The 14,021-nt window shown below is 41.9% G+C and overlaps 1 protein-coding gene across 5 annotated transcripts in view; it reads left to right on the top strand.

Moving 5' to 3' along the window:
• Nucleotides 1-14,021, top strand: part of LOC144474818 (CCR4-NOT transcription complex subunit 6-like) — a 116,914-nt gene that overhangs the window by 43,966 nt on the left and 58,927 nt on the right. The window lies entirely within an intron of this gene.

Here is a 14,021-nt window from a genome sequence, read left to right as displayed (position 1 = left end):
CCATATCGGGCTCGCCACTTTATGGACCCGCGAGCCGGAGGTTCGTCCCTCGCGTGTTTTCCGCACCACCGTGTGTCTACACACACAGAGACACACAAACATACGGTGCTTTATCACCCCCTTAACATTTCTTTAATGTTATTGGAAGGACACACCGACGAGGTCGAGAATCAGCTCGCGCGCGCGCGCGCGCGCGCTCGTAAAACGCGTCGTTAAATTAAAACGCTTATTTACGCGAGAGCCGGCTTCTTATCGGGCGATAATTGATACGATTATACCGGCATTTAGTCGAACTCGCGGCGGCTATACACGATCGCGTAATAGAATGACAAATGTATTTTCCAAATCGAATCTCCATAAGCGATTCTCGACCGGGCGACGATCGTCGTAGTGTCGATTGCTTTTAAACGATTCAAATATAAACCGCTAATAAAAGCGCGCGCGCGCGCGAGAGAGAGAAATCGTACAACCGTTAAAACAGCTCAATTAAGACGAGCAACGGTTTGGTTCGTACTCGATTACGATAAAAGCGACGTCAACGGTTGTTGGCAGAGATAACACCGGAGTTTATCTTCGCGTCGTAGTCACAATTCGATCCTGGATATGCAACGAAGTTGCAACGAGGATTATGTTAGGGGACTCCCCTCTGTAAGCGTCGAAGGTAAATGGCTGGGGACTTGTGCATTCGCTGCCTGAGATCGGATGCGCACGCAGATCTTTTCTATTGGCGTCGGACGCGTGCGACCAGACAATTTAGCAATAGAATTTCCTTCAATTTAGCATTGAATTTCCGACGGTTTCGAGGAGTGGAAAAAGCGTTGGAAAAAGCGCGTTTTATCAAACGAGGATTACTTTGAAGGGGATGAAATTCATTTGTAAGAATAAATAAAGAACTTACATTTTTTAACCCTTTTAAAACCGAGCGAAAAAGTCAAATTTCACAGAGAAAGGATAAAAACCGAACGCAATATTTATATAATTCAAAAAGCAGTGACGGCAATTTTTCTATATTCATCGGAAATTATATAAATAAGAAAGGTATAAGTATAAGGCACTTTTCACCAGTGCCCTGACTCCGGCACTGAAAGGGTTAAACAGATTCACCTTACTTTTTCTTCGCAGTACTACAATAGTTTCCGTTTTAATTTACACGTGTCATCGGTTGAGGTGAATTCGTATTTTCTCCCGGGTAAAAGTCGCTCGCACGGAAAATCGCCCGGAAAATCGCAGCCGAGAATTGAAGGGCTGGAAAGGAGGGCGTACAGGTCGAGGGCGCCGCGCTCGGGACACCGTGCGCTCTCGCAGATCGCGATACGGGCTATTAAGTGTATGCAAAGCAGAGTTAATTTCATTGAACTTTCCGGTGGCTCGGGCTCGGGCGGCGGCGGCGGCGGCGCAAACTTTTGCCTCGGGGCCCCATGAAATGTGGGGGTTTAAACGGCCATCGGGAGAATACGTAACGAGAGGATGAGAAAACTATACCCGGCGCAGCGCGCAGCGGCTGCGAAAGTAAAATACCTGATGGCGCGGCGTCGGTGCTTAACTCGTTGGATGCATGGCTCGCGCCTCCGCTTGACGGAAGTTACCGTATTACAGTGCATTACGGGTCGTCGTTGGCGGCCAGTGACGAGAGGCTTCCGTGTCATTCTTTTACCTTGCAGTTTTACCCGGTCGCGACGCCGCCGCCTCGACGGAACACGATTTATATAGAATCACTTTGCCGGCAACTTTCTAATTGAATGTCAACGGTACGGGGACAGGGAGCTTGATAACATTGTTTACCGGAAACTCTTTCCAGCGAGCGCCGTTTCGACGATTAGTTACGAAAGTCTTCGAGCGAGTCCTGTTTAATCTACGAAAATTCCTTTTTCTTCGAAGAAATTAGTGCGATCGACAAAATTCGAGTCATGTAATATATATATATATAGTATATTATATAGAATAGTAATTGTAAAGAAAATTATATGACAAAGGGAGGGGTTAAATTATAATTATACTTTTAGTAATTTATGAAATCTGATTTTGCATAATATAAAAATTATTTTGGAACGTGCTGTAACAATTTTATCGGTGCCTCAGAGTCACCACTCGAGTGCAAAGGGTTAATAAATACAAGATCAAGGCGTCCAGAAGAAATACCTTTAAAAATCTGCATTAACGTTTTAGGAAATACTGTCACTGTCGTTGTGACAGTTGTCGAAACGCGTTCCGCCTCGCGAGGGTTAACGAACCGCCTCGCCAGAACTGCCGGACAACGAAAGGAACCGTTGAATCTGATTTCGTTTGTTCGATAGCGCGCGCGCGGGGTCCGCGTTCCGGTTTTCCCCTTTCCGCGTTTGTGGCGCAACCGTTGCACAAGTTCACCGTGCCTCCCATAAACCGTGATAGTTATGTAACAGAGATTACGTTATTATACAACGACGATACCGCCACTGGCCCGTAGAAGACGAAGAAGAAAAAAAGACAGAAAAGAAAGGAAAATAGGATCGTGGAAACTGCTTTGGGCGCGATTAACGATCCATAACAGGTGGATGAAACAGAACTGTTTACCCAACCGGTTTCGTATATCCTTTCTTTTTCTGCGATATTCTATTCATAGCGGGGAACTTGCGTAACCGAACGACAAATTCGCCTTGCAGACCCGTTGCCTGGTAGACCTGGTGGCTTTCTACGCTCCCGAAGAAAAAGATAGCACGCGCGTGCTGTCTTTAATTTCTCGCGTTTAATTATGGTACAGGAAATGTGCCAATGCTATAGAAAGACTGCCTTCTACTAATATGTAAACACTATCTATATTGAAATTTCTACGAAATTTTCTCTTAGGGAGAATGCAAAAAACACGAATAGACAGAGACGAAATAATAACACGCTCAAGGTTTATTTTGATTTTTTTCAATGCGTCGCGAGTTTTAAGGAAGCTAAAGCAGCCAGTCGGTGTTCAGTGTTTCTCGATATCGGTAACGAAAATAAATGCCACGGGCTCGATTCTTCGCGAGTTTTTCGATCCGCAGATAGCAACGTGTGTGCGCGGTCTAACGTTGTCGTCCTTCCTTTTGTTTCAGGTACGTTGCTAAACCTTCGCTATGGTAGAGATCGGTGAGTACGTCTTCTCATTGTTAGGACTACGGCCTTGGCAGCTGGGCACTGTTCGACACGGATTTAACTTTGATAGGCATGAATGAAAATATTTTCTACCGCTTCGTCGAATAGGGTAAGTGTGTCGATCGCTGTGCCCTTATGATAATTATTACCTTTTCATTTAACTTTCGAAGACGACAATTCTTAAATCGATGATGTCGTTTGTAATCCAAACTAACTCATTTTGACCTGTAAAACACGGAAACTAATTTCTCCAATTTCTAATAATTGTTTGCCGCCTTTTTGCCCCCTGAATTTTGTTAACGAACTTGAGAAACGAAAAATTCTGGGACGTCCTATCATCTCGTCTCTCGCAATATACGCGGCCCGATCGAAAAACGAGCGCGGTAGCGGAGTCCATTACCGAACGTGAATGATCAGGCCGACTTGAATTACAATTTAATAATAATCTATTTAGGTTTCGGCGTCGTTACCAGAGGGGGTAACACGATTACCAGGTATATACATATACCCCGTTACCAAGTTATCCTCCAGCTATTGGGATCGCATGACTGTTATTTATTATCCTATATTTACACCGGAGACCGTTATTAACGGCTCCCATGAATGTTGCTTACTCGCCGAATGAGCATTAATTAATCAAAATGCGCATAATGCTGGATAGAGGCGAGGCACACCGCCGATATACACACGGGCCCCGATACGGGTCAGGAAAGATCATTGTGCGATTACCGATCGGAATCGAGCGGGCCGCGCAACGCGCAGCTGGACGACGAGTTTTCGCTTATGCAAGAAATGACAGGTTCTCAGGATATAGGCCCATTAACACCGAGAGACATAACGACCGCCGGTCGTTAAACCTGCTTACTGCACGCGCCCGCTTACCTGCACGAGACCGCCGCGGTGTCGTTCTCTTCTCTGCCTGTAGTTTAGCGGTGTCTCGTATCGAACGATGAAACACCGTAAACGGTGGCGCGACGATACGCGAAAACCGAGTTGATCCATTAGGAGAAGATACGGTTTCTTTGGGACAACGGTAGCAAAGTCGACGTCGCCGAAAAATGCGGCAAAAGCATGGAGTTTCGATAACATAGTATAGTATGATAATATTGAGTAATAATAGTAATAATAGTAATAATAATTTAGTATGATATCTTGCAAAAATATTTTTTATGCATCTAGCCTTTCCATGTTCATTAATTTTATTGGATTTGATTTACAATTTGCTTGTACATATCTGTCTCATTTCGTACATTATTAATTTTCACTGACTTTAAAAGAATTCAATTTTTAAGCAAAAATATTTCTCTGTGAAATTCGATTTTATGAAACAATAGAAATGTATCAACAATTCAATTATATCTACTGTAGTCCCCAAGAGAATATAAATTAATATTTAAGAAATTTCCTTTCTGCGTAGAAATTTTGCTTCCTACTGAAAATTAATTTTCTTTGTTATAAAAGCTGTAAAAGAGTACAATCCAGAGATTTTTATCCCAGCGCGTGAAAGAACGGTCGAAAAGACATAATTATAGTGAAAATCGTTATTAAGGCGAAAATCTAAAGCAAGTTTTGCGACAAAGACGCGATTTCCTCGCAGTTACCGAGATTAACATTTTCAATATACGCTCCGCCTTCCCCCTCCCGGTCGCTTTCGTTAATTTCTGCTTAGGAGCGCGGGAACAGATAAAAACTTTAATTAAGAAGGCGAAGAATTCGGAGAGCGCCTTTCCGTTTCTCAATAGAAATCGACGTGACGTTAGCGTCCGTGAACTTATAGTGTCTTCGTTAACCTTCTTCTTCTTCTTCTTCTTCTTTTTGCAAAATTGGTAAACGTGAAGAAGTTGATTAAGTAAATTAAATCTCGCGACCCGCGGAAACGTTCGCTGATTTAACGTCGCGCCGGTTCGCGTGAAATTTTTATTTAAATTGGCAGAATTGTTTAAACCGAGTTACAAAGATTAACTTTCTTATTATATTTGCATCGATTTCTTTAAAACTGTATTCGAAGAAAGAAATGTAAAAGGCTTCGTAAAAGAAATGTAAAAGAAATTCGAGGCGCCGCGCAAACGCAGATTTTGCAAAAAAATATCGGAATTGTTGAGTCAACCGATTCGAGGAACAACGTTACGCAACCGTGCGGCGTCCCGTCTCGGCAAAGGGGGCTACGCTTGAAACGCTAATCACACGTCAGGAGAAAGTAAGTTTTTTCGTGTGATTTTCTCTGCGTCACTGCTACGGGTATATCTTATATCGGATGTATGTGTGACAAAACGATAGTAGGACAGTAGGTCAGAGTAGAGTGGAGTAGACCGAGCCATGTGTTTCGCTGTTAGATCTTGAATGCTTAAATATTAATAGCAAGGAATTAGAATTTCATTCCACTTTTAAAGAACACGATAACATCCATATTTAATTATTTATTACTAGTAATTTCCATCACGAGCCGGACTCGTCAAAGTACGGTTAATTGGTGTCGTCGTTCTTGTTGCCTTGTAAAAAACAATCAGCAAAGAAATACAGTGTTGTTAGAATATTTATAAAAATACGCAGTCCACTAAAATTATTTTGATGTTGAAGTTATCTCGAATTTATATTGATATCGAAGTTACCTCGAATTTATATCGATATCGAAGGATAATCGAGGTCCCACGTGTCGCGGAACATCCTGCGCCGTCGTTCTTTATAACGCGAGAAATCTTGGAGGAAATAAGGAAGTAAAGTGGGGAAAGGTGTAGTGAAAGCAAAGGTGAGAGTGGGAAGGTTCCTGCGGTGAATTATAGTCGGCGAAGGTTTGGCAAGCAGATGCGCGTCGTCTCCCCCCACTATTTTTACTCCCCCCGATTCGAGATCCTCTCTGCTTCTGCTTACGTAGGCTGTGAGCGAGACGTACACTCCCAAAGAAAAAGATTTATTCTTTTTAGCAAAGATTTATACAGTACTTTAATCGAAGATCAATTTTTCCATTCCACCTTAACACTGATTTTTAAGTGATTTAAATTTTCAAATTGTCTACCGTAGAATTATATCACATTCTCCGCTGTCTGGTGCATTTGTAAAACATGAAAAACGCTCCCCGGTAAACCTAACCAAAAATAACCGCGAAATACTAATAAAATACCAATAAAATATCAATAAAACGGAACACGTGTTCGCGTCGCGATTCGATCATTTAAATTACACCGCCGCGTTTGAGAATCAAAATTCCGCCGAAACCCTTAACGTTTGTTTAACAAACTGTAAAATCGCGTGAACGCGCCTTGTTACCGTTTAATCCGGCAATGATTATCGCGCGATCGCTGTCAAAGCCCCCCCGGTTCGGTCGTAATTGCAAAAATGCGCGGAAGGATTTTTAATTAAAGTTTTCCCGTGCCGCGGCGGCGGCGGCGGCGGTGTGTGCTTAATTTCAAGGAAAACTAATTATTCCCCGTGTAGTAGGAATTCGACGCGGAAAATTTAAAAAATGATCCCGACAAAGAAGCTCTCGTCGTCCGTTTTACCCGGCGAAACTTCCCAACCGGGGCGGCGCGGCAAGATTACTTCATATTTTTCCAGTTTGAAGCAAGGTACCGAGGAGCAACTTTGAAATTTGTTGTAAGATATAAGCTAAAAGTCCGACAACCAACCCCCCCGCGTTCGGGTTAATAAATAATCATTTTTCTACTTTGTGTAACCGGATCTCGGTGTAGTGACGCGAGAGCGCAGGCGCGGTCGATGAAAGCTTCCCGGCCGGGGGCGGGCTTTAATTACACCATTCCGGAATTATTGAAGTCTTTTCGGAGCTGGGATCGTGCAAACAACGAGATTCGGACGGATATCGAGACACGGAGATCGATGCAGGTCTTTTTTGTTCATTAAAAATCAATCGTTTCGTAGATCGTGTTTACATTTTTGCATTGAAAATTAATCCGAGAGTCGCGTTCCATATTTTACGAGATCGATCCCTCCGATATCAAATCCACCCTTTTACTCCCAAAATTAATTTACCTTGGAGATCGCATTCACCACCTTCGCCACTCAAAATTTAATCCTTCGGCAGATTATATTCACTGTTCGGCATGCCGAATTTAACATTCGCGAAAAGGACGACGAAGAGCTGTAAAAGGGGTACAACTTTATTTGCAAGAATGTAAAAATTCGACCTAGCTGAAAACTGTTCGGAAACACAGATGGCGAGCGCAGCCATTGATAACACGACGCACCTAGATATCTTCGAGGATCTGGTAGAAAAGTTTTCGCCTACAAATCGTTTCTTCCGCAAGTTATTTCGTTCGGAAGTTCGCAAGGTTGCGAACTCGATATTTTCGAACGCGGTTTTTATTTGTTTCTGGACCGCGAACGACGACGAGAGAGAGAGCGAGAGAGAGAGAGAGAGAAAGGGGAAGAGGGTACAGCACCGCGTCAGCGAACGAGAAAAAAAAAAGCATGGTATTTCAATTATTATTTTTATTTTTCGCCATATCCAGCCATTCGGGGTTAAATGGTTCGCAAACGTGTATTCGATTACCAGGGAATGATTTATTCCGTGAAACGAAGTATGCCGGCGGTATAAAATCGTGGAACCGCCGCGCGCGCGCGTTCGAGATAACGAAATAACTATCGGACTGTCGGGAAAAGTTTTTGAAACCTTTTTCTCTGTGTTCTTTAGCGGTCGCCGCAGGAATTCTATGTATCAGCGGAATATAATAGCGCGCCGCCTACACAACATGCTCGATCGACCGTCAGGTATACATTGTACCTGGTTCGGCTCGGTTATATTACCACCACGATTTTTAACCCCCCCCCCCCCCTTTTGTTTTAAATGCTACAGATAGACAATCTGATCGACAGCTTTTTTTGCGCCGTTGTTACGATGCGAACGTTACGCGAAAATTGCGTGTTCCATTGGGGGTTTCGATCTTTTTTTTCAGTCGATACGTAAAGCGCGTTTGTTAATTAAAAAATGTACACTTTTTTTTAGTTATTAGCGAAACTCGTTTAATAAAATATGGAACTCTTGCGGTTATCGTGTATTTTAAAATTCGAGCGATTTTTAGGTAATTGTATTTTACAGCGGACATCGTCTGATATTTAATAATTAAATCTAGTTAAACGCAGTTAATTTAATAATTCTCAGATAATTTCAAAAAGTCAATCCAAGAATTCTTGTCGAGTCTTATCTTAATTTCAGTTCCGATTAAAATAGACGAAGTGAAAAATTATTTGAAAACAATTTGTTCGTATCGAAAACGGAATAAAAATAATTTTCTCTATTATCTGTGTAATAAATGTTCATAAGCACGAAGGGTTAAGTGGATAGTTCTGGTAGAAGAGGTCCGATAAAAATTTCGGTGTATAACAGCGTTCCACCATTTTCGGTCGGAACGAATGTTTTCGTTTCTCATGAAATCTGTCTGTCGTCTGTCACTTCCTTTGCCGGGGACACACACACACATACACACGTCTGGGAAATCAAATCTCCGCTCTGTTCGCGATAATTCGTCAGTATTGATTAACCAGTATGATTGCGCTGTCCCTCGGTGGAATGAGACTTGTATCGAACCGTCGCGCGTCGCGTCTGTCTCTCTCTCTCTCTCTCTCTCTCTGTGTGCGAGTTGCCACCCGTTCGCAACCCCCTGTCGCACATACGGATACATGTGTATGTATACGGACATATATGAGCGCACACGGAGGTAGCACGGAGGCAGGACAGAGGCACATAGGGAGGCAACACGGACGAGCACACACGAGCACACACGGAGGCACACAGGGAGAAATGTCCCATGGTATATCGCCCTGTTCGTAAGCTGTTGTGTCCTCGTCATTCTCTCCTATATTCGATGACCTGCCCATATACCAGCCAGTCAGATTCGATGTCGTTCCATATCACGGTTCTAACGTATCCGTTGGGATATTGCTGCGGCATTCGCCCGCAAAAACTTTTACCCTTCGGAATTCTACACGTGTCACTACGTAATTAGCACCGCCTTCCTCCAATTTCTTTCGCAACCCCACTGATCTAATTAATTCTTAACGCGTCCGGTAATTTTTACGTCGCTGTTCACAAAATGCCGACATAACCTCACATTATCTGTAGAAACGATATAGTTGATATAAAAGTAAGGTAACTTGTTAAAAACTATATATCTTTTAGTGATGGTTATTATTATATTTTTGATTAAAATGATCTCTGGCAAAGATTAGAATTTAATTTATTTAGCACTGAGAGAAGAATAATTAATCGTAATGTTTTAATTTTATATTTTATAATTTAAAAAAGTAATTATTTTGCTGGAACATTGGATGGAAATTTTGATGATAATTTAGATGGAATAATGTTTTAATTTTATATTTCATAATTATTATTTTATAATTTAAGAAAGTAATCATTTTGCTGGAATACTGAATACAAATTTTGATGATAATTTGGATGGAATAACTTTTAAAATTATACGATGTCTTTTGTCTTTATGAACGGAAGCGTGCGCGGCACGTGATCCAAGTCGTAATCGCATTTAATTCAGCGCAACACGCTTAAATAATGAACCGTAATTATACACGTCCGGCTAAATCGGATCCGCAATGCGTTTCACCTCGCTCCGACAACGCCTGAATGTTTTTATCGCGTCGGGGTTTTTTTCGTTATATCGATAAGGCACGTGTTATAACGCGGCGCGGATGGCGGAAGAAAAACCGATCGCGTCGCCGAAAAAGAGATGTTTTCCATCGCGCGCTATATAACGGCGAACCCGCCGCGAATTCGGTTAATAAATTCGTTCGTAAAGGATTAACGTGATCATTTCCGGACAGTTCCTCCCCGTTTAATTGAATTCGGTATAATAAAAACTAGCCGCGGTCGAAACGATCCGTCGGATTTAAATTTAATCTATTACTCATAAATATGTCAATTGCAAACATATAAATATATATAAATATATGTACCATTATGTACCAAATATGTACAATTGCATATATATATGCATGTATATTCGGTTGCAATTGTTCAACTTTCCGCGTTTGGCTTTTAAGCGATTTCAGGAAAAATTCATCAGCCGTGGCCTTTTCCCGAGTAATCCGTTCACCGATAATAAAGCTTCGTTGCTATATAGCCGTCGAATCGCCGTTTTAAAACAGGCCGAATTTCACGGATTGCTGATTTTATTTTGAAACGGAGGCTGTGCGCATCGAACACCGTGTACAACTTGCGATACAATCAACGTTAACTTATGCCGATGAAATTTACGTTTGCCGCGCTTGTCGCAATTGTAGACAATGACTTGGAATAATGTATAATTTGTGTGCTGAATTAACTATACCTTCGTGTCGATTTCCATCGAGTAAAGCGAATGAAGTGCTATATAATAGTATATAATAAATATAATAACTGTAGTAAATATAATAATATATAATGAATATAATAACTGTAGTAAATATAATAATATATAATAAATACAATAACTGTAAGTAACATATTTTTTTAAATAATTTTGAAACGTGTTATAACAAGATTAATAATATTGGCGCCGCAGTGTCAAAGGGTTAACTTTATTGTAGACTTGTTTGAGATCGATTTAACTATACAATACATAACCTCCGCGTTGTTGTACGCGTTATTGTTCCCGTGGTTTGACAGTGTACGCTGACGCTATACTATTCATGTCATTTGGCCAGTGATTACAAGACTGTGAATGTTATGCATTTATGAAGCAATCGAGTAGACGGAATTACGAAACAGGTAAACGCATGCGAAACATTCAAACAACGCTGTTACATTATGTTCAACCTGTTGAAACGGTTAAGAATGAAGATAAATGTATATTTAACCCCCGCATGCTGCAATTAAATACAGAATGTTTAACGTTGAATTTGGTAGAATTTTTAATCAGCGTAAAACTCCGCTGGTCTAACAAAACGAAACTTTAGTTTATTTTGCAAATTTTTAAATAAATATGCGTACAAGAAATTACGGTGTGGGAAAATTTACTTGGATTCAATTAGTTTGCACGAATATCCACTATCTGCCAAATGTCATGATTTCGATCGCCATCTTTTTCTTTCTTTTATTTAATCAGCTGCGAAGGTATTTTAATTACGTTCGAATATAATTGGCCTCGCGCCGAACATTATTAATTTTGACGGGTTCGGACATCGTTGTTCCGTTACCGTACATTATTCTGTTATTTTTTTAGCGTGTCCATCGACATTGTTGTTATCGAGCCGTTCGCCGCCTTTATTAATACGCGCGAGCTGAATTTTTCATTGTCCCGCGACGCTTTGACGTGCGCGCGACCGTGTTATCGTAAAGGACCGCGTGTGCATTGTTACGCACAACCCAATTCGGATCGCGCTACGAGATTAGTATGTTTGCGAGGCATTGATTGCGCCGGTCGGCTCTCATTGGTCGCGCGGCATGAGGGCCATCGGACCGATCGCGATAACACGGACCGACGATGTACGCGCGACCGAAAGGTTCACCCCTGGAATTAATGGAATTCGTTCATTAACGATACCGTATTTTATCAATCGAACGAAATAATTATACTAAGCTGACCTACACAGTCGGCCCCATAAGTATTCGTACCCCGTCGTTGCTTCTAACAGAAATCTGTTGAAATCGAGGGCTGAAATCCTAGAGTAGGCGAAAGCTTTCTTTCCTTTCTTCAAATTAGTCAACCGTTTGTGGGTCGTTTTATCATCGCCAAACTTCAAACCAGAAACGAAAGCGGTTCGTCATTGTCGCGCGGCGCTCGCAAGCATTTCGACGTGTATCGCTTTCACCGTAAACTCACTCGTTTAGCCGCACTTATCGACCAAGATTTTCACAACGGTCACGGCGCACTTTCACGTAACACTTCGACAGTCTCTCCTCTCTCTCTCTCTTATCTACATAATTTCTCTCTCTTTCTCTAGCATTTTCGACTGATCGCTTTCTCTCTCCCTCACTTTCTCTCTCTCTTTCTCTCTCAGTCACTCTTTTAATAACTCGTTTTCTCTCTCTATTTTTCATCGTCTTTCTCTGTTTCTCTAATATTAATTTCTGATTATGTCAATTTTGATTTCGTTCCAAATAATAGCAAAAATGGTAAAAAGAGCGTGTTTTAATCACCGTAGAGTAAATTAGACCTTCCAACATTTCCAAAAACAAAAATATTCCAGTCATTCGCTCCGCCTCGAAAAAAAGCTATATACCGTTCTAAAAGCGTACGAATACTTTTTTTTTCACCGCGTATTTCTTTTTATTTTTCTCCATTTGTCTCGTTCCCTTTTTCGCCCGTTTCATCCTTCTCACTCTCTCTTTCTCGCCCGCTCGGCTTTCTCCGTCCCCCCTCCGGCCCCTCCCCGCCCCGTCCTTTTCTCGGCCATCCGGGCTGCTTTTGATACGCGTCATTTCTCTTTCACGCGAAAAAGCCCGCGTATCGCAGGTTTTCGGTGGCGTACGGTAACCGGGGGAAGGGACGGTTGGCGCCGGGGCCCCCCAATGGCGTTTCGAGCATGATTAGTTTTCTACACGGAACACCCGTTAGGAAAGTGTGTCAAGATGCCCGCGAGTTTCTCCGGCCGTGTGCCGCCGTCCTCGGCTTATAAAATTATGATAAATTTCGTCGCGCTACAGATACGCGGGTCTCCGCTCGACCGGCCCCGAGAAAGCTCTCTCTACCCACCCTCTCTCTGGCTCCAAGTCGCCTGAGAGAGACCCACGGAGAAGCTTGACAGCCCCGGCGCAGGTTTATCGCGCTTCATTAGTCTTCCTGCCGCGTCGACGTTTATTCCGGTAGAATTCCATGAGCAGAGTTTGACAGTCGTGAACTGCCGCTCCGCGTGGAATGAATCGGCCGTGTGCGAAGCGAGTCGCGCGACTCGAGGACGGCTGCCAGCGGAGTCCATTGTACAATTAGGTTGCGCAAGAAAAAAGCTGTCCTAATGTCGAACAAAAGACGGATTTTATAACTTATAATTATTGTAACTTTTTCAATGACTTTCGAGATGCTATGAAATAGGAGACTATAAAACAGACTGTATATAACAGAATAGAAAAATGCAAATATGCATCGAAATATTAATTGCGTCTACGTCCATCGATCTGTACAGAAAAGTATAGTAAATGGCGGCAAGAAGGATAAAAGCGAAATGAAACTATTTAAAATAGAATGTATATGTAACAGTAATAATATAATATAATAATGATAATAATGATAATAATATAATGAATCATGTCAGCACAATCTTTTCATAGTCTTTTCAATTAACAATCTTTACACGTTACAATACCTGTTACCCAATCATTCCTCCTGCTTTCACAATGGAAAAGACAATGAAAAGACGCTGCCGACACAATTCGCTCTGCAAAGAAGCGAAACACAAAACGATTCGTCGCGGTACACAATACACTTAGGACGAGCCATACAAAAGAGAAGAATGAATGATCGAGCATCCGTGCGAGCGTCGCTTCAGCCTTGAAAAGTCCAGTCCTGACCTGAGACAATCATAGCGTTGGCCTAAGCTAATTGCCCAAGAACGATTATATTCGTCGCGTCACGGTTACACAGCGATATTCTCTCTATACATACCTTCTCGTTTTATTCTCCTTTTCATCTGACTTTTATCGATAGTTAAATAATTTATTAACTCTTCGTCGAAGAATTTGATTCCACGTTTTAAAATAATTTTTATCAAATTTACTTATACCTAAAACATTGTTAAGAACTGTTAACTGCAACGCGAGTTATAAAATTCAATTTTGTGGTGTACAAAATTCTCCAAGGGTTAAAGGGTTAAAAGAATGTTGGAGGCTCTTCGAGGAGCATCCACTTCCAGTCCAACGGAAGCTGAACATTACGATTCAGATGCAAATGGCGGCCGGGACTCGTGATTAGCTCCAGAAATGGTTTTCATGGGTGAATAATAAACCGCAATTAGCAAGTCAATGTACAGAGCAAAGAATT

Source organism: Augochlora pura, chromosome 9 (assembly GCF_028453695.1).
Source record: "Augochlora pura isolate Apur16 chromosome 9, APUR_v2.2.1, whole genome shotgun sequence".
NCBI lineage: Eukaryota > Metazoa > Arthropoda > Insecta > Hymenoptera > Halictidae > Augochlora > Augochlora pura.
This window is presented reverse-complemented; position numbering and strand designations above follow the sequence as displayed.